This window comes from Pavona decussata, unplaced genomic scaffold (genome assembly GCF_977016875.1).
Source record: "Pavona decussata unplaced genomic scaffold, jaPavDecu1.1 SCAFFOLD_64, whole genome shotgun sequence".
In the NCBI taxonomy this organism is placed as follows: Eukaryota; Metazoa; Cnidaria; class Anthozoa; order Scleractinia; family Agariciidae; genus Pavona; species Pavona decussata.
In genome coordinates this window covers 919,569-938,200 of record NW_028145484.1, presented here as the reverse complement: position 1 = coordinate 938,200, position 18,632 = coordinate 919,569, and the positions used below count along the sequence as shown (strand labels likewise).

The 18,632-nt window shown below is 41.3% G+C and overlaps 1 pseudogene across 1 annotated transcript in view; it reads right to left on the bottom strand.

Moving 5' to 3' along the window:
• The window catches only part of LOC146478304 (uncharacterized), a 172,558-nt pseudogene that overhangs the window by 130,439 nt on the left and 23,487 nt on the right, over positions 1-18,632 (bottom strand). The window contains exons 6-7 of the transcript XR_014865066.1: positions 11,896-12,762; positions 5,793-11,234 (exon numbers count right to left, since the gene is read on the bottom strand). The product of XR_014865066.1 is annotated as an uncharacterized LOC146478304 (transcript). The remainder of the gene's footprint in view (positions 1-5,792; positions 11,235-11,895; positions 12,763-18,632) is intronic.

Sequence of the window (18,632 nt, the reverse complement as noted above, 5' to 3'; positions counted from 1 at the left end):
TAGAAGGCCAGATTTGGGAAGGAGCATGGACAGTGCATGGAACCGTCATGTACGTGCTGGGATGGACAATAGCATACCGATAGACTAGTGTATACCTTCCAACTCTCACGCATTATGCGTGAGGCTCACGCCAGCGGACTATAGACATCAATCTCACGCATCAAGGCAATTTCTCACGCCTGACTCACAAATCCGGACCAGTTGTTATGAAAAAACTTCATTTCATTTCAGATTTGTTATGTATTTTTTTCTTTGCTCTTTATATTAATCACAAAAGCTTTCAAATGTCTACAACCGTTCGAATCGTAACTGTTCAAAGGTCGTCGAAATATCTTCCAACATTCTCGGCAACGTTCGGAAGTCTTCGGAAAATGGTCAGAAATCTTCGGAGGTATCTCGAACGTTTTCGGAAATCCTGCTTATGACGAGGCAAAAATCTCACGCGTGAGACTCAGAAAAAGTTGGCAGGTATACTAGTGATAGCAGCGTTCACGATTCAAGTCCGTTACGAACGGGAGAAATGGCTATGTTTCTTCTGGTATGTATAACTTTTCAAGTTGAAAAGAGTATTCAGTTGTGTTTGGTATACTTTAAACAGCTTCAAATAGATTCAAAATACTTGGATGTATTTATACTGGAGCCTAGACGCGGCCTAGTTTTGTATCGCTGGACATTTAGAAGTGTTGTGCCTGTTTATATTCCTTCGTCCATGTTACATTTAACTTTGGAATAAAGCTTTTAATACGCTCTTTCTCTTTTTCTTTCTTTACGGAATGGAGGGAAATACGTTCCAGTGCTGTTGTCATCCGTCAAAGACAAGTCTGAATGGAAGAAAATGTTTCAACTGGTGTAGATAGTGGGTCCCCAATAGGGTTTTTCAATCCCGCCATCCCGGACAAAATTTTCCCTCAATCCCGTAATCCCGACTGCTGTTTTAGCCCAATCCCGATCCCGGCCAGGTCATAATTTTTTTCAAGCCCCTTACGTCCACGTAAAAAGGCATTTTCAGTTGGATGCAAATTCCCACTGCAAATCTGAGCACTGGTCTTTGGTCACCGAGAAATTAGCTGTAAGATTATTTCTTCTATTTCTTTCCACCATAACGACGACATCGTTCATTTAAGACGTTTTCAAAGTTTCCTGCGAATCACGTCAGTCAATAAGTCAGTTTGCAATTTCTTTTAGAGCTTGTTCTTTTTCCTTTTTTCTCTCAATTGAATGGTGAGGACTGCTTTTCTAATCTCGTTGATCCTTGGAAAACTTTTCAGCCAGGGATAATGGCCATCAATGTCTGAAGAGCATTGCTATTCACGGACTGCAACAGATATTTGAAAAGATGAAAGGCCAAGCACGACTCCCGCTGGTTGCTTAACGTACCCTAGACTTCTGAATTAAGTGCTTAATTTTCTGAGTACGTTTTAGAGATTTTCCTTTTTGATCAAAATGTGGTGAGATCTCTCTGTTGACCTTTTGATTTTGATCATAAAGGAAACTACTCAAGTTTACAGAATGGAGATTTTCTTAGCATTCGAAGCTGTTTGAATTAGTTCCTTTATGCCGTTGTGTACGCAGGCTCTGTTGCATTTGTTTAGGCTTATCAGCTCAAGTTAACTGCAAGGTCTCAGGGAGCACTGACGAAATTTTATCTGTTAAGACATAGAGTACATAGAACCCGTAATGAATTTCTTTTCTCTTCCAGCACGGTGACAACCAGATTTGCTTTGAACATTTTCCGCACCGGAATTCCCGGATCTCGTTTAGTAACATTTCCCGCATCCCGCTTTGTAAAATCGTCAAATCCCGCGTCCCGTCACTAATTCTAATCCCGAATAACGTCGCTCCTTTCCGCTAAAATCCCGAATCCCGACCTTCAAAAAAGCCAAATCCCGGATCCCGAAAAACCTATTGGGGACCCTCTAGATAGTTTAGAGCAGTTGTTTGGAGGTCGGAGAAAATAAGGTGACATTCTCAGCAAAAATGACATGTCTCCTTTGTTCAGAATTTACCTTTATAAATTAAGACACTGTACATTTATCTTATAGTAGAATAGGCCATCACCAAACAGTGTCCCCTATAAATGTCATCCATAATTCTCCTTGGATGAGATCACTACTTAGATTAAATAGTGTGACAAGTAACCTTGCAATTTTGTTGACGGATAGCACTGACCTCACTTTTTATCGTAAGCACAAGTCATTTAAGAGAGATTTGAGGTTTTGCTCAAGGCAATTGTCCTATCTTCGGAGTTGCAGCGTTTTGTTTTTTATGTTTACAATAGATTTTTTAAGTATTTATTGAACCAAGGGTCCGAATTTCGGACCTCTAGACTTAAAGTGAATTGTTTTTAAAAACGCATTTTCTGCGGATTTAGCTGAACCAAGGGTCCGAATTTCGGGCCCCTAGAATTAGAGTGAATTATTGTATTTTTAAAAACGCATTTTCTGCGGATTTAGTTGAACCAAAGGTCCGAATTTCGGACCCCTGGAATTAAAGTGAATTATTTTTAAAAACGCATTTTCTGCGGATTTAGTTGAGCCAAGGGTCCGAATTTCGGACCCCTTGATTTAGACAAATAAGACTTAAGATAACTTAAATGGCTAATTTATGAGGACAATAAAAATCACTCTGCTAAAAAGAAGTTTTCTTGATGTGTTAACTTTTTACTCCGTCAGAATCGACAAAAACTTAATCTTAAAAATTCATCCCCGCACAAATAGCATAAAAATGACGCTTTCTTTGGAAATTTGAAATTTTGGAAAAACTGAAAATAGTTTGGAAAGCGTTTTATCGTAATTTAACAGAGAAGAGCCACCCAGTGGATCTGTTAATAAACCATTATTATTATTATTATTATTATTATTATTATTATTAGTAGTAGTAGTAGTAGTAGTAGTAGTAGTAGTAGTAGTAGTAGTAGTAGTAGTAGTAGTAGTAGTAGTAGTAGTAGTAGTAGTAGTAGTAGTAGTAGTAGTAGTAGTAGTATTAGTAGTAACATTACAGAACGTCAAAAACGTCTAATTTCGCATTATGATATCGCAACTTGATCACACATACAAGTTTTAAGAACGAACGTAATGATCATCAAAGATATATGCGTTATTGACCAAGCGTGAGGTCAAGATGGCTGGATATTGGCCAAGTTCTTTTTTTGCGTTTTTATGGACCGAGACGAAGTCGAGGTCCATCAAAAAAGCAAAAAAAGGACGAGGCCAATATCCAGCCATCTTGACCGAACAAGCTTGGTCAATAAAGGATTTATTATATGGCTTTACCATCAAGTTAAAACTACAACAACAAAACAAAACACGGCATGAAACTGCTCTACTCGGAAAGAAATTCTTCATAGCCGGCCGGTGGAAGATTTATTTTCAGTGCATTTTTGGATTAGCATGTAATCGTGGAAAACAACGAATCCTAAATTATCTTAGGGCTCCAACTTTATAATGGTTTAAAGGGCCCCGGAGTAAACAATTATTGAGAACGAAAAATTTAGATCCTCGCAAGAACGGGAAGATTTGAATAGAATCCGGCAAACTCGCCATTTTCAGCCGATCGCGCGGTGGTGTAAATAATAAAAATTTTTTCACAGTTTTTGGCCTCCAATCATTAATTCTAGAATGAAACAATAGATTTTGAGATTATATGCAAACATAAGCCGAAAAAAAGAGCAGGTAAATCAGAAAACTGGGCGAAACTTTGACAAGATTTTCTTGTTTACAACAAGCAAGACGCGGCTAAATTAAAAACGTGAGCTTCTTCGGCGAACTTAAAAAAAATACTTTTCTGAACTGCTTTAAACACTAACTGCAACTACCACTACGCTATGATTTAAATACAGTCATTGCAAACCTAGAGAACTTATCAATTTGGCACTCGACTTGAGGCAATAGGTTTTTCAAAATCAATTCTATCTAAAATACTACACGCAGAGCAACTCACCGATTCAACTCACATTCATTGTAGCTGAAACAAAGTTTTCACTACACCAGAACGATTCCATTCTCTTTCCTTTCCTTTAGTGAGCTTTTTAGTGAGCGTTTTCCCCCAAAACAACGGGAAAATCGAAGAAAACCCGCATTGTTGTTGGGATTAAACTTTCGATGCCAAGCGGACGGGCAACGGGTAATCCCGAGCGGGCAAGATAGCTCCATCTTGCCCGCTCGGGTAGCCAATCACAGCGCAGGATTTGACTCATCTTGCCCGCTCGCGGAGCCAGCCATATAATAATAACTGTTCTTGCATGATGTTTAAATAATTCTTCCAGCTTATACGATGAAAAGCATGCACTAAAAAGCATTGATATTGGGGATAATAGGTCAATTAAATGCCAAAACCAAAAACAAAACAACAAATTATCAAACCTATAATAGTCTTTATTATATGGCTGGCTCCGCGAGCGGGCAAGATGAGTCAAATTCTGCGCTGTGATTGGCTACCCGAGCGGGTAAGATGGAGCTATCTTGCCCGCTCGGGATTACCCGTTGCCCGTCCGCTTGGCATCGAAAGTTTAATCCCAACATCAATGCGGGTTTTCTTCGATTTTCTCGTTGTTTTGGGGAAAAACGCTCACTAAAAAGTTCGGTAAACTCTCAACATTTACCTAAAGGAAAGGAAAGAGAATGGAATCGTCCTGGTGTAGTGAAAACTTCGTTTCAGCTACAATGAATGTGAGTTGAACCGGTGAGTTGCTCTGCGTGTAGTATTTTAAATAGAATTGATTTTGAAAAACTTATTGTCTCAAGTCGAGTGCCAAATTGATAAGTTCTCTAGGTTTGCAATGACTGTATTTAAATCATAGCGTTGTGGAAGTTTTTTAAGTTCGCCGAAGAAGCCCACGTTTTTAATTCAGCCGCGTCTTGCTTGTTGTAAACAAGCCGGAAAATCTTGTCAAAGTTTCGCCCAGTTTTCTGATTTACCTGCTCTTTTTTTCGGCTTATGTTTGCATATAATCTCAAAATCTATTGTTTCATTCAAGAATTAATGATTGGAAGCCGAAAACTGTGTAAAAAAATTTTATTATTTACGCCACCGCGCGATCGCCTGAAAATGGCGAGTTTGCCGGATTCTATTCAAATCTTCCCGCTCTTGCGAAAATCTAAATTTTTCGTTCTCGATAATTGTACACTTCCTTTAAACCGTTATAAAGTTAGAGCCCTAAGATAATTTAGGATTCCCTGTTTTCCACGATTACATTCTAATCCAAAGGTGCACTGAAAATAAATCTGGCACCGGCCGGCTATGAAGAATTTCTTTCCGAGTAGAGCAGTTTCATGTCGTGTTTTGTTTTGTTATTGTAGTTTTAACTTGATGGTAAAGCCATATAATAAATCCTTTATTGACCAAGCTTGTTCGGTCAAGATGGCTGGATATTGGCCTCGTTCTTTTTTGCGTTTTTATGGACCTCGACTTCGTCTCGGTCCATAAAAACGCAAAAAAGAACTTGGCCAATATCCAGCCATCTTGACCTCACGCTTGGTCAATAACGCATATGTCTTAATCATTCGGAGACCTCTGTAATCCAAACCGAGGTAAATTACTTTTTTTTAACAATCACACTGAAAACCAGGCGAGCGAAAATAACAATGTAAAATTTAAATGTCAGATTACCGGATCAAAGTGTACGGCAGGAGCGCGAACCATTATCGTCAGAAACAATTTACTGTTCGCTTACAATAAGACGTCTGTTGACTAAGATTTCAGGAGCGTGCTGCATAGACCGGTGCTCTGAACTGGGAAGGTGACATCAAAAAGTGACGTTAAAGCCACTGGAAGTTCTCTTTACTTTGTTTTCTCTAAACAGTTTTCCTTTAACATCTACCGCGTGTTGGTGTGACTGGAGAGCAGAGCTGTAGCCACTGCACCCAATCTGATATAGTGTGTTTTGGAAATCACCGTAACTATCAGCTGTCTTTGGATGTTGGTCTCCAAACAGTTTTCTTCTAATATCTAACACTTGTTGATCTGACTGGAACTGAGCAGAGCTGTAGTTACCTAACTCATGTTGGGTGATCCCGAGTGTGCCTGATGAGCTGTCTTTGCGTGTCCTTCCCCCAAACAGTTTCAGTTTACTTCTTATATCTAACGCGTGCTGGTCTGACTGGAGAGCAGAGTTCTAAGTCACCAAGCTGATATTGTGTGTCCCCTAGTGAATGGTAACTATGAGCTGATTCTCCATATAGTTTCGTTTTAACATCTAACGCGTGCTTCTGTGACTGGAGAGCAGAGTTGTAGTCACCGAGCTGATATTGTGTGTCCCCGAGTGAATGGTAACCATGAGCTGTGTCGGCATGTTCTTCTCCAAATAGTTAAGTTTTAACATCTAACGCGTGCTGGTGTGACTGGATAGCAGAGGTGTAGTCACCAAGCAGATATTGTGTGTCCCCGAGTGAACGGTAACTATGAGCTGTGTCGACATGTTCTTCTCGAAATATTTTCGCATGCTGGTGTGACTGGAGAGCAGGGATGTAGTCACCAAGACGATATTGTGTTTCCCCGAGTGAATGGTAACTATGAGCTGTGCGGGCATTTTCCCTCCAAATAGCTTCCTTCAGCCATCTAACTCGTGCTGGTGTGACTGAAGAGCAGAGGTGTGGTCACCGAGCTGGTGTTGTGTTATCCCGAGTAAATAGTTACTACCAGCTGTGCTTAAATGTTCTTCTGCAAAAAAAATTCTTCTTACATCTAACGAGTGCTTGTGTGACTGGAAAGCAGAGCTGTAGTCGCCAAGCTGGTGCATTGTGTTCCCGAGTGAATGGTAACAATCAGCTGTGCCTCCATGTTCTTGTCAAAAAAGCTTTCTTCTAACATCTATGGCGTACTGGTGTGACTGGAGTGCAGAGGTCTGGTTATCAAGCTGAAATTTTGCGTCCGCGAGTGTATAATAACTATCAGCTGTGCTTGCATGTTCTTCTCTAAACAATTTTCTTCTAACATCTATCGCGCGCTGGTGAGACTGCAGAAAAAAGGTGAAGGCTCCAAGCTGACATTGTGTGTCCCCTAGTGAATGGTAACTATGAGCTGTGTCTGCATGTTCTTCTCCGAAAAGTTTCCTTCTAACATCTAATGCGTGCTGGCGTGATTGGAGATCGGTCCCTATGGACAGCAAGCTGATGTTATGTTATGCCGATTAAAAAATAGTTATCAGCTGTTTTTGCATGTTCATCTTTAAACAGTTTTCTTCTAACTTCTAACGCTTTGTGGTATGACTGGAACTGAGCAGAGCTGTAGTGACCGAGCTCGTGTTGTGTGATCCCGAGTAAATCTAATGAGCTGTCTTTGAGTGTTCTTCTCCAAACAGTTTCAGTTTTCTTCTTATATCTAACGCTCGAAAACCTGACTGGAGAGCAGAATTATGGTCACCAAGCTGGTGCTGTGTGTTTCCGAGTGTATAGTAACTATTAGCAGTGCTTGGATGTTCTTCTCCAAACAGTTTCCTCCTAACATCTAACGCCTGCTGGTCTAACTGAACAGCGGAGGTGTATTCACCAAGCATGTATTGTGTCATCCCGAGTGAAAAGTAGCTATCAGCTGTTTTTGCATATTCTTCTCCAAACAGCTTTCTTCTAACATCTAACGCCTGCTGGTGTGACTGGAGAGCAGATGTGTAATCACCAAGGTGCTGATGTGTGATCCCGAGTGAACAGTTACTATCAGCAGTGCTTGCATGTTCTTCTCCAAACAGTTTCCTCCTAACATCTAACGCCTGCTGGTCTAACTGAACAGCGGAGGTGTATTCACCAAGCATGTATTGTGTCATCCCGAGTGAAAAGTAGCTATCAGCTGTTTTTGCATGTTCTTCTCCAAACAGCTTTCTTCTAACATCTAACGCCTGCTGGTGTGACTGGAGAGCAGAGGTATAGTCACCAAGCTGGTGTTGTGTGATCCCGAGTGAATAGTTACTATCAGCTGTGCTTGAACAGTTTCCTTCTAATATCTAAGGCGTGCTGGTCTGACTGCAGAGCAGAGGTGTAGTCATCAAGCTGGTGTTTGTGTGATCCCAAGGGTATAGTAACTATCAGCTGTGCTTGCATGTTCTTCTCTCAACAGTTTTCTTCTAACATCTAATGCGCGCTGGTGTGACTCTAGAGCAGAGGTGTAGTCACCGAGCTGGTATTGTGTTATCCCTAGGGAATGATAACTATCAGCTGTGTTTGCATGGTCTTCTCCAAACAGTTTTTTTCTGACATCTAAGGCGTGCTGGTCTGACTGGATAGCAGAGGTGTAGTCACCAAGCTGATATTGTGTGTCCCCGAGTGAATGGTAACTATCAGCTGTGCTTGTATGTTCTTCTCCAAGTAGTATTCGTCTTACATCTAACGCGTGCTGGTGTGACTGGAGAGCAGATTTGTAATCACCAAGCTGATGTTGTGTGATTCCAAGTGAATAGTAACTGTCAGCGGTGTTTATATGTTCTTCTCCAAACAGTTTTCTTCTAACATCTAACGCTCGTTTATGAGTCTGGAAAGCAGAGGTGAAGTCACCAAGCTGGTGTTGTGTGATGCCGTGTAAAAAGTAGCTATCAGCGGTGTTTACATTTTCTTCTCCAAACAGTTTTCTTCTAACATCTAACGCGCACTGGTGTGACTCTAGAGCAGAGGTGTAGTCACCGAGCTGGTATTGTGTAATCCCTAGTGAATGATAACTATCAGCTGTGTTTGCATGGTCTTCTCCAAACAGTTTTTTTCTAACATCTAAGGCGTGCTGGTCTGACTGGATAGCAGAGGTGTAGTCACCAAGCTGATATTGTGTGTCCCCGAGTGAATGGTAACTATCAGCTGTGCTTGCATGTTCTTCTCCAAACAGTTTCCTTCTGACATCTAACGCGTGCTGGTGTGAATGGAGAGCAGAGGTGTAGTCACCGAGCACGTATTGTGTGGCCCCGAGTGCATAGTAACTATCAGCTGTGCTTACATATTCTTCTCCAAAGAGTTCTTGTCTAACCTCTAACGCGTGCTGGTGTGACTGGAGAGCAGATGTGTAGTCACCAAGCTGGTACTGCATGATCCCGAGTGAATGGTAACTTTCCGCTGTCTCTGCATGTTCTTCTCCAAACAGTTTCCTTCTAATGTCTAATGCGTGCTGGTGTGACTGGAGAGCGGAGCTGTAGTCACCAAGCTGATGTTGTTTGATGCCGAATAAACAATAACTATCAGCTTTTTTTGCACGTTCATCTTGAAACAATTTTCTTCCAACATCTAATGCGCACTGTTGTGTCTGTTGAACAGAGGTGCAGTCATCTTGATGATGACGTTTGTCGGCGAGTAAAAAGTAATTCTCTGCTGTACTAGCATATTTTTCTTCAGACAGTTTTCGTCGGAGATCGAACGCTTGCTGGTGTGACTTGAGAGCAGAAGTGTGGTCACCAAGCTGATGTTGTGTGACCCCGAGTGCATAATAGCTATGAGCGGTGCTTAGACTTTCTTCTCCAAGCAGTTTCCTCCTAACATCTAACGCCTGCTGGTCTGACTGGAGAGCAGAGGTGAAGTCACCAAGCTGATACTGTGTGTTCGCTAGTGAATGGTAACTATCAGCTGTTCTTGTATCTTCTTCCCCAAACAGCTTTCTTCTAACATCTAACGCGTGCTGGTCTGACTGGAGAGCAGAGGTGAAGTCACCAAGCTGATACTGTGTGTTCGCTAGTGAATGGTAACTATCAGCTATGCTTGCATCTTCTTCTCCAAGCAGCTTTCTTCTAACATCTAACGCGTGCTGGTGTGACTGGAGAGCAGAGGTGTAGTCACCAAGTTGGTGCTGTGTGTTTCCGAGTGTATAGTAACTATTAGCAGTGCTTGGATGTTCTTCTCCAAACAGTTTCCTCCTAACATCTAACGCCTGCTGGTCTAACTGAACAGCGGAGGTGTATTCACCAAGCATGTATTGTGTCATCCCGAGTGAAAAGTAGCTATCAGCTGTTTTTGCATGTTCTTCTCCAAACAGCTTTCTTCTAACATCTAACGCCTGCTGGTGTGACTGGAGAGCAGATGTGTAATCACCAAGGTGCTGATGTGTGATCCCGAGTGAATAGTTACTATCAGCAGTGCTTGCATGTTCTTCTCCAAATAGTTTTCTTCTAACATCTAACGCGTGCTGGTGTGACTGGAGAGCAGAGGTGTAGTCACCAAGCTGGTGTTGTGTGATCCCGAGTGAATAGTTACTATCAGCTGTGCTTGCATGTTCTTCGCCAAACAGTTTTCTTCGAAGAGCGGAAGCGTGCTGTTTTGAATGAAGAGCAGAAGTGTAGTCATCAAGCTGATGTTGTGTGATCCCGAGTGAATGGTAACTATCAGCTGTCCTTGGATGTTCTTCGCCAAACAGCTTTCTCCTAACATCCAACGCGTGCTGGTCTGACTGGAAAGCAGAGGTGTAGTCACCGAGCATGTATTGTGTGGCCCCGAGTGCATAGTAACTATCAGCTGTGCTTACATATTCTTCTCCAAAGAGTTTTTGTTTAACCTCTAACGCGTGCTGGTGTGACTGCAGAGCAGAGCTGTAGTCACCAGATCGGTGTTGTGTGATCCCGAGTGAAAAGTAACTTTCAGCTGTGCTAACATGTTCTTCTCCAAACCGTTTTGTTCTTATATCTAACGCTTGCTTGTGTGATCGAAGCGCAGAGGTGTAGTCACCAAGCTGATGTTGCGTGATCCCCAGTGAATGGTAACTATCGGCTGTGCTTGCATGTTCTTCTCCAAACAGTTTTCTTCTAACATCTAGCGCGTGCCGGTCCAACTGGATCGCAGAGGTGTAGTCACCAATCATGTATTGTGTGATACCGAGTGAATAATAACTGTCAGCTGTTTTTGCATGCTCTTCTCCAAACAGTTTTCTTCTAACATCTAACGCGCGCTGCTTTGATTTGAGAGCAGAGCCGTAGTCACCAAGCTGGTGTTGTGTTATCCCGAGTGAATGGTAACTGTCAGCTGTGCTTTCATCTTCTTCTCCAAACAGTTGTTTTCTAATATCCAACGCGTGCTGGTGGGACTGGAGAGCAGAGGTGTAGTCACAAACCTGTGTGTGTTCGATTCCAAGTGAATAGTAACTACTACCAATGCTTTCTAGTTCTTCTTCAAGCCGTTTCCTTCTAACGTCTAAGGCGTGCTGTCGTGACTGGAGAGTAGAGGTGTAGTCACCAAGCTGATGTTGTATGATTCCGCGTGAATGGTAACTATCAGCTGGGCTTGCGCCGTCTTCTCCATTCAGTCCAAACAGTGTCCTTCCAAAATCCAACGCTTGCTGATCTGTTCAGAGGGTATAGGTTTAGTCGTCTTAATTATGTTGTATAATTGAGAGAATTAAATCACTCCTTTAAACTTAGCGTTCTCTATAATACCACTTCCCCAACCTTTGAAGTGAACCTGGTTGACTTGTTTAGAGTCAGTTTTAGCGAACAATACTTATGAAACGAAACAAACAAACCAAGTGGTCAGTTCTCTTGCGAATCTGAGCAAAAAAAATTAACATCTTCAACAACAGAAAGATTTTTACTGAATATCTTTCTTGCTATTTGATTCGGTAAAATATATAAAAGTATCATTGATTTCGCCATTGAAAACAAAACAAAATATCATGGATTCCCAAAATCCTAGTTAAAGACGCTGTTACACTTTCTTCTTTAACATTGGGTGATAAACGTTCTCAGCGTTGTCTAATCGGCAAATAAAACATTATTGAAGCTACGTTTAGCCTTGACTTTACGAGCAGGAGTGGTTATGTGAGTTTGGGTTTCCATTCTAGGGGGAAAATTAATATGTCGGTGGTATAATGAGGTGTCCGGATTATACAAGTATTCGTAACTAAGGTGAAGTTTGACTGTATCTTAAATTTTTCATCAATATATTCCTTTAAGGTTTTTGTCACCCTCGACGCCTATATTATAAGACAAGATATTTGCGTCCTTACCTGAAGTTTTCAATTGAGCAACAAGTGCATCTTGCCCCAATCTTAGCTCGTTAATCTTTTGTTCCAACGTTGCGATGTCTCTTTTATCAGCTATATCGTTTTGCAGGTTCAGCTTTATATCAGTTCCTAATGCTTTTAAATCGTTGATGTCTCCTGTTATACCCTCAAGAAACATCACGTACTTTCGAGTCTCTTCTCTGATACCTCGTTCCATTTTATGGACTTCATTTGTTGGAAAGTCCGACTCGGTCAAACTTCCAACGGCATCAATCACGGCCGTCGTAACTCCAAGAGCTGTGAATGCGTCTTTGGCATGTAGCACGCGTTGGTCAAATGTTATTTTGTCCATCTCTGAGCTTGGCGAATGGCAAAGTACATTTCTCAGAAGTCGAAGTTGATCAATCGCAAGTGCAAATGTTTCAGCATTGTCTCCAACCGGGCTCACAACGGATGCATGGACACTTCTCGGAAGTACTTTACGGGGCTTTACGTACAAATCAGTGAGTGTCCTATGGCGACCTGAGCTATCTGGTAACGCGAAGGACTGCGCAAAGATGGTTGCCTGGAATAAGGTGGTGCAATCCCATTCATTGTAAGACTGGTGTGTAGGAACTCTTGTTTTACTACCCTCTGTGGACCTAAACAGATTTCTCACAGCAATGGAGTCATCCCAGAGCTGGTACCCAGGGCGATGTCCAAAGGTGTTGTCCCACATGGTTTTAAAAGTCTGGCGTAACGCTTTGGGGAATTCATTTAAAACGAGAGATGAAAACTTGAAGTAATTTAATTCTTCGTCTCGATAAGGCCGCAACGCCATCTCGTACCAACATGTGTTACAAATGATACGGATCCAACTGGTCTTGAATTAACTGAAACCAATGATACAAGAGAATAAATTGTGGGAAATAGCCACTTAACAGCGCAATTCCGCAATTCCTATAAATGCTTCAAAGTCAAGTCGGCGCTATTCCAAAAGGGAAGTGTTTAAACTTATTTAATGCAGTCAGTGAGGGTAGGGCTTGCTCTAGTTTTGATCAAAACACTCCTTATTATAAAATGGGAGACCTTTTCACGGTTTATGTCGCCTTCTTCTTTATTGCGGAGGGAGGGATGGAGGAGGTAAACACGGTTAACGCGGAGTTACTGTAAATGTATGGCATCTTCGTGAGGAAGACGGCGTTTTAAATCGCGATCCACCGAACATTGGTGAGGAGTTCGGAACCAAAAAATCCAATGTCCAGTAAAAGAGAGAAGGCAAGCGACGGTGCTGGCCAAATTCCATCGTTGGGTCGCACGGCCAATTTTCTTCTTGGAACGGTTTGTCGATCCTTGACAAGTGGAGAACTATTTGCTTCAATAACAGAATTGTGTTTCAATAAAAGCTGATTTACTGATTCTAACTTATATACAACTTGTGCCATTTTCTTTCGAGTCACAACTTTTTTGTCGATTGGGAACCATGCAAAATGACCACCAAAAGAACGTACACTTCGTTCACAGAGCGCTTTCATCAAAAAAAGAAAAGTGAAAAAAACGTTACCTGTTGACATCCAATGGAGAAAGGAATTGACATGTAACGGGAATAGGAAAGAAGGCCAACTCTTTACCAATGCTAATTGCATTGATTGAGGACTATGATCTTTCTGTGAGCCAACGTACGGATCAAAGATCGAATGAATAATTTTGCGCCTACTAGCCTGTCACAGAAAGGCCTCCACGGTACTTACTGATTCGCTAATGATAGCTTCAGTAGCTTCAGCTCTGAAAGATGTTCGGTAGAGATGCAGTGACTGGTGTACAGGATAACTGGATAACTGCAACGCAAACGAGTGTCTTTCAAATTCTTGACTGGATTTACATTCCCACACTACAAAAAAATGTGGCGTGACTCTCTCAGGTATTGTCTCAGCTCTCTGATAGGGGTTTTCCTTAGTTTTTCTGCACTAACGTTGATCTGTGAGGGGTATGTACTGAGTAAAATAGCAATGAAGTAACGCAAACAATTGTGCAAACAATTCGCATAAATCAAATGTGTCAAATGTAAGACTACTTGACTCAGAGTCGAGGTAGAACTTGAAATAGCCATGTAGGACGTAAACCCAGCTTGTTGTCTCCAAGACTGAAGAAGGAAGTGCATATCTTTCCCTCTCCCCTCTCCCCACTGGGAAAAAAATATGGAAAGGGAGAACCACATTAGCCATCTCCTCGCCTTTATATTATAGTCAGGACAACCAAGGTGATCCACATTCCAACACGTACTGTGCCTGGTTTGTTTGTTCTGGAACTGAAACTAAATTATCTGTGGTCTAAAACGAAGACCTGCTGATGAAGAAAATGACAATGCTGTATTGAAAGGGAGACGCAACGCTTAGCAACACTGCGGCGACTACGGCATCTCGTAGACATTTTGTTTTCTTTTAGATACATGTTTTGAATTGTTTTAATGTTTTTTGCGACTAAACATCTTTGGTTGAGTTGATTACAATAGCAAACACATTTTAAGAAAACTGTAAGCTTAGTTATGTTGTTAAGATCATCTTGTTTTAATTGTTGTTACATTCAGGTCTCTTACAACAGTTTCCAGTATTTATACTTTAAGAGATGAAGACTGCTACTTTTTTATCAGTTGATACAACGATACTGGTATTAAACGAGTATCTAATCATTGGCAAACAAGTCGTGGTCATTTTCTCGACATGATAGCTCACCATAGCAAAACAATAACCTGCTAAGAAAAGCCCTAATTTTAGCTTGAAGTGGTTACTATTTAAAAACAAGCCAGGTGACTCCCGTTTATCTAGGACATCGTGATCAGCTGCAAGTTTTGCAAAGTTTAAAAAAAACTACAAGGAGGGTTTCTTAGCCACCTGTTTCTTACAGGTTGTACTTTAGCTATGGTATCTAATCAAGTTACCATAATCCCGTTCATCTACTGTGCTGTTGTCGAGACGTGTTTGCGCCCTTACGAAGATGGCGTCGGAAACCATAACAAGGTCCACTTAGTATTTTAAAAAATCATAACTTTCCTCGCTTTTAGTCCACGTTACAAATTTCAACCAAATGTTAGCGAAAGCAATTTACATAAAAAAGTGAAGACCAAGATCTTTTTTGCGAATTCAAGATTAACGTGATGAATACAAAAACAATCACCATTTTCTCACAGCATGTCAGCTCTGTGTGGCACGCATCGCGTGCGTAAAACAAAGACAGGTCTAAGTGAAAAGGCAGCCGATTTGAAAAAAATCCATAAAGCTGTCAAATGTCTGAGAGGATAATAAAGGCTGGTTTCCATATGATCGCAGATCGCAATAAGGTCTGCGATCATATGGAAACCAGCCTTAAATCTTTAAGCGGAAGTGATGCATAACCATTCAGAATTGTGCTTGACTCTCGAATTATAGATTGAAATTAAAAATGTAATTTTTTTTATTGTCTTCGCCGTGATTTGCTGACTAAATCATTGTCCCACTATTTTAAAATACACTAAATTTCTCCAATTTTCGTCAGCTTGCCAAAAAAAAAAAAAAACAGTCTCGGCTCTTTTGTTCCGTGTCAGATAAACAGTCACGACCCAAAGCCCCGAAACAATTCAGAATACAACACAGTCATAAAAAAAAATCGAAATAGCGGAAAGCCAGTCAGCTAAAATTAGCACTGTGGCTCTTGTCATCAATGCAGATTATCGGACGTGCAAAAATGTCCTTACAAGAGCATTTTCTTGTCTTATTTTGGGCTCTAGTGGTATGAGTAAACGTTAAGAGTGGTCAGGATTCTTTTATTTAAGAGATTCTTGCCCATAACTCAACACATACATATTTTAATTATTGTTCATAGTTCCGAATGTAGCCAATATAAAACCAACAAACATGAGTCAGATCAACACCAGACAATCTTTTCCTTTATCAAAAAACTAGTAAAAAGGCCATCACCATTTCAGATAAGTGGGTACTGAGATGCCCTGTTTCAATCTTTAAGTTATTTCAGACTATAGTGAAACCACTTAAACGGTACCCAGATGTCCGATGGGAGTGCGCATGCTTATACACGTTGTACAAAGGAGGGGTGGGTAGATCTTACCTTTCGACAATGTCATATAATGAAACAACACACACCGAGAGCTTAGTAAAATAAACCGGATTATTAAAATCAAATTTGTCCGTGTTATTCACAGTTTACTGCAAACAATCCAAGTCATCGTCCGATCACAAGGGGGCCATCTAAAACTAACCCAGTAATCTTGAAAAACAACTTTCCAGTCGCACTTGTCTTTCAGTCCTTTGAATTAATTTCAATCATAACGTACCGTTGTTAAACAGTTTCAAAACGTGTCGTAATAACGCAGCTCCCGACGGATGAGCAATTACATTAAAAGTCAGTCTAAGTTTGCAAGACAAAGACGAAATTATGTGCGCATGTAAGCGCTTATTTACAAGAGCTTCCGTTTTCAGTTTTGAACAACAGTATAACTACATGAAAAGAAACACCTACTCTTTCAGGATTCATACAATTAGGTGCTTAGGATTGCAAAATGTTTGCCGGCGAATATCGTGCGCGAAGCTCAAAGGCCTTCCTCTGCTTGAAACTTCGCTTCGACAGCATTTTAGTTCCTCGAAGGTCAGGCGACGTTCGAAGACGACAGGTCGGAAGCTGCAAGTTTTGTCTTGGAGCAATGAAGCCCCACTTTTCCTCATTAGAGGATGCAAAACTCCAATTTAACCTTTTGTGACAGCCCTGGGAACCTTCTTTATGCGGCAAAAACACTGAGTAAGATACAAATACAAATATTCGAGGATCTGGCGGCACGGATCAAAGATCAATTTAGCCTTAATCAAGGACTTCGCCAGGGAGTTTTCTAAATAATTCTATACTAAAACTGTCAAGTTGTACCGTTACAAGCCTATAAGCTATACATACAAAATACAATACCTGAATGAACGGCTTCAGTCTTGAGAAAATTGTTGGGGGGAGCAGTATAAACGGGGGTTTATTACTCCATCTCAAAGCAAATGGCTTGCAAACTCTTATGAGTTACATTCCGAAAATACCGACAAATGATGCAGCGAAATGTAGCGTGACTCCTCCAGGCAATTTGCGTAATAGTTAGACCCTTGACAGTAGTGGGGTTTCCTGGCGTATCGAAACTGAAAATTCCAAACTATTTACGTCAGCGGACAATTTATAAGTGTCATTTGCGATGTAAGCGACGGTGTGTAAAAACAAAATAATAATGAAAATAAATTTTCGCGAATCGCCGGCACGGAAGAAACCCGGGCACGGGCTACGCGTGTTCAAAGTACATGTGTTCAATCCAATATGGTTTACAATCTTCACACTGATTTTAGCAGCTTTAAGGCTCGTTTACACGTGCGATAAGCATAAGCACGGGGTGACATACGCAGGCGCAGTGAATTAAAATTTTGGCGCTAAAATTATAAATCCAAGATGGCGTACGCCGAAGAGATGTTGTTGCTTGTTCTTCTCTTGTGCTAAAGCTTGCGCTATCCCGGTTAACACAGGCGACGTGACGACGCAAACACAAGCGAAAGTACAAGTAAAAGGAACGATTTCCTTTTTGTGTGCTTGCGTTTATGCTTGCGCTTATGCTTGCGTCGCCCCCGGCGGTTTACACTTTGGTTTCTTGTGCTTATGCTTGCGTCGTACGTGTAAACCAGCCTTTAGGGCCGATTATATTTATAGATCTGGTTGTAGACTGAATCGAGCTTTAAAAGAGGACTCCAGAAATCACGGCTACTGAGCTTAGCTATGCTTGGTCTTACCGGCATCATTAGAACATGGGGTAGGCACTGCTCATGAAGTCCACAACTAAACCGTGGCTTAGCAAGTCCGGTTATTGTTTTGACTTCACCTTGGTTACCATGATTGAATATACATGCACTGCAACATTATCACGCATTTCATGATTAAAAATGTTCGAAGTAAAAAGTTAACGGTCAACAAATTTTAAATGAAGGAAGAAAAATTTTTAATTTCTCATCGCAGTATTCAGCTCACGGTTTTCGGACACTGAAACTTAGGGCTACGATAGCACTAGCAAGAACAGGAGAGTAATTTTAGAGCACTTCGACGCGACTGATCCAAGTAAATCCCGGGGTATCCAATCGAAACCGATGATCGGAAATTCAATCGATCAATCGATATCAATCAATAAAATTAGTTAATTGGTATCGATTGGTGTTGGCCAATCGATGACCAATCGATAACCACACAAAAACCGTTCATCGATTGCTATTGATTGGCTCAGCAACCTCGAACAGACGTCGCGTACGCTACCTGTCCGATCATCCGCCTTTTTTAGGAAGCCCTGGGGAAGAAATTGGTAAATTCCGACCCAGTCTTCTCAATGCAAAGCAGGGCCGTAGCCAGAAAAAAATAAGGACTGAGGCAATATCCATGGTTGAATTCCTCGCCTAGCTATTAACGGTCTTAAATATGATGGCTGCGTTTAAACAAACCACTGGGATGAAACCTTATTTGACAAAAATTCCGCTAGGAACCCTAAAGGCAATATAGATCAAGAGAGGTAGGTGTTTTTTTTTTTTGGGGGGGGGGGGGGGGTGGGAGCAGGGAAATAGAACGCTGCATTTTGATAAATTTTCCTCATTCAGATCAGAGAAGACAGAAGACGCGAGAAATTGCGTCAAAACACATGAAAACGAGGCAGTTTTCTTTAGGAAGTCGCTGCCTGGTTAGCATAAATTTTTGCTTAATTTTTCTCA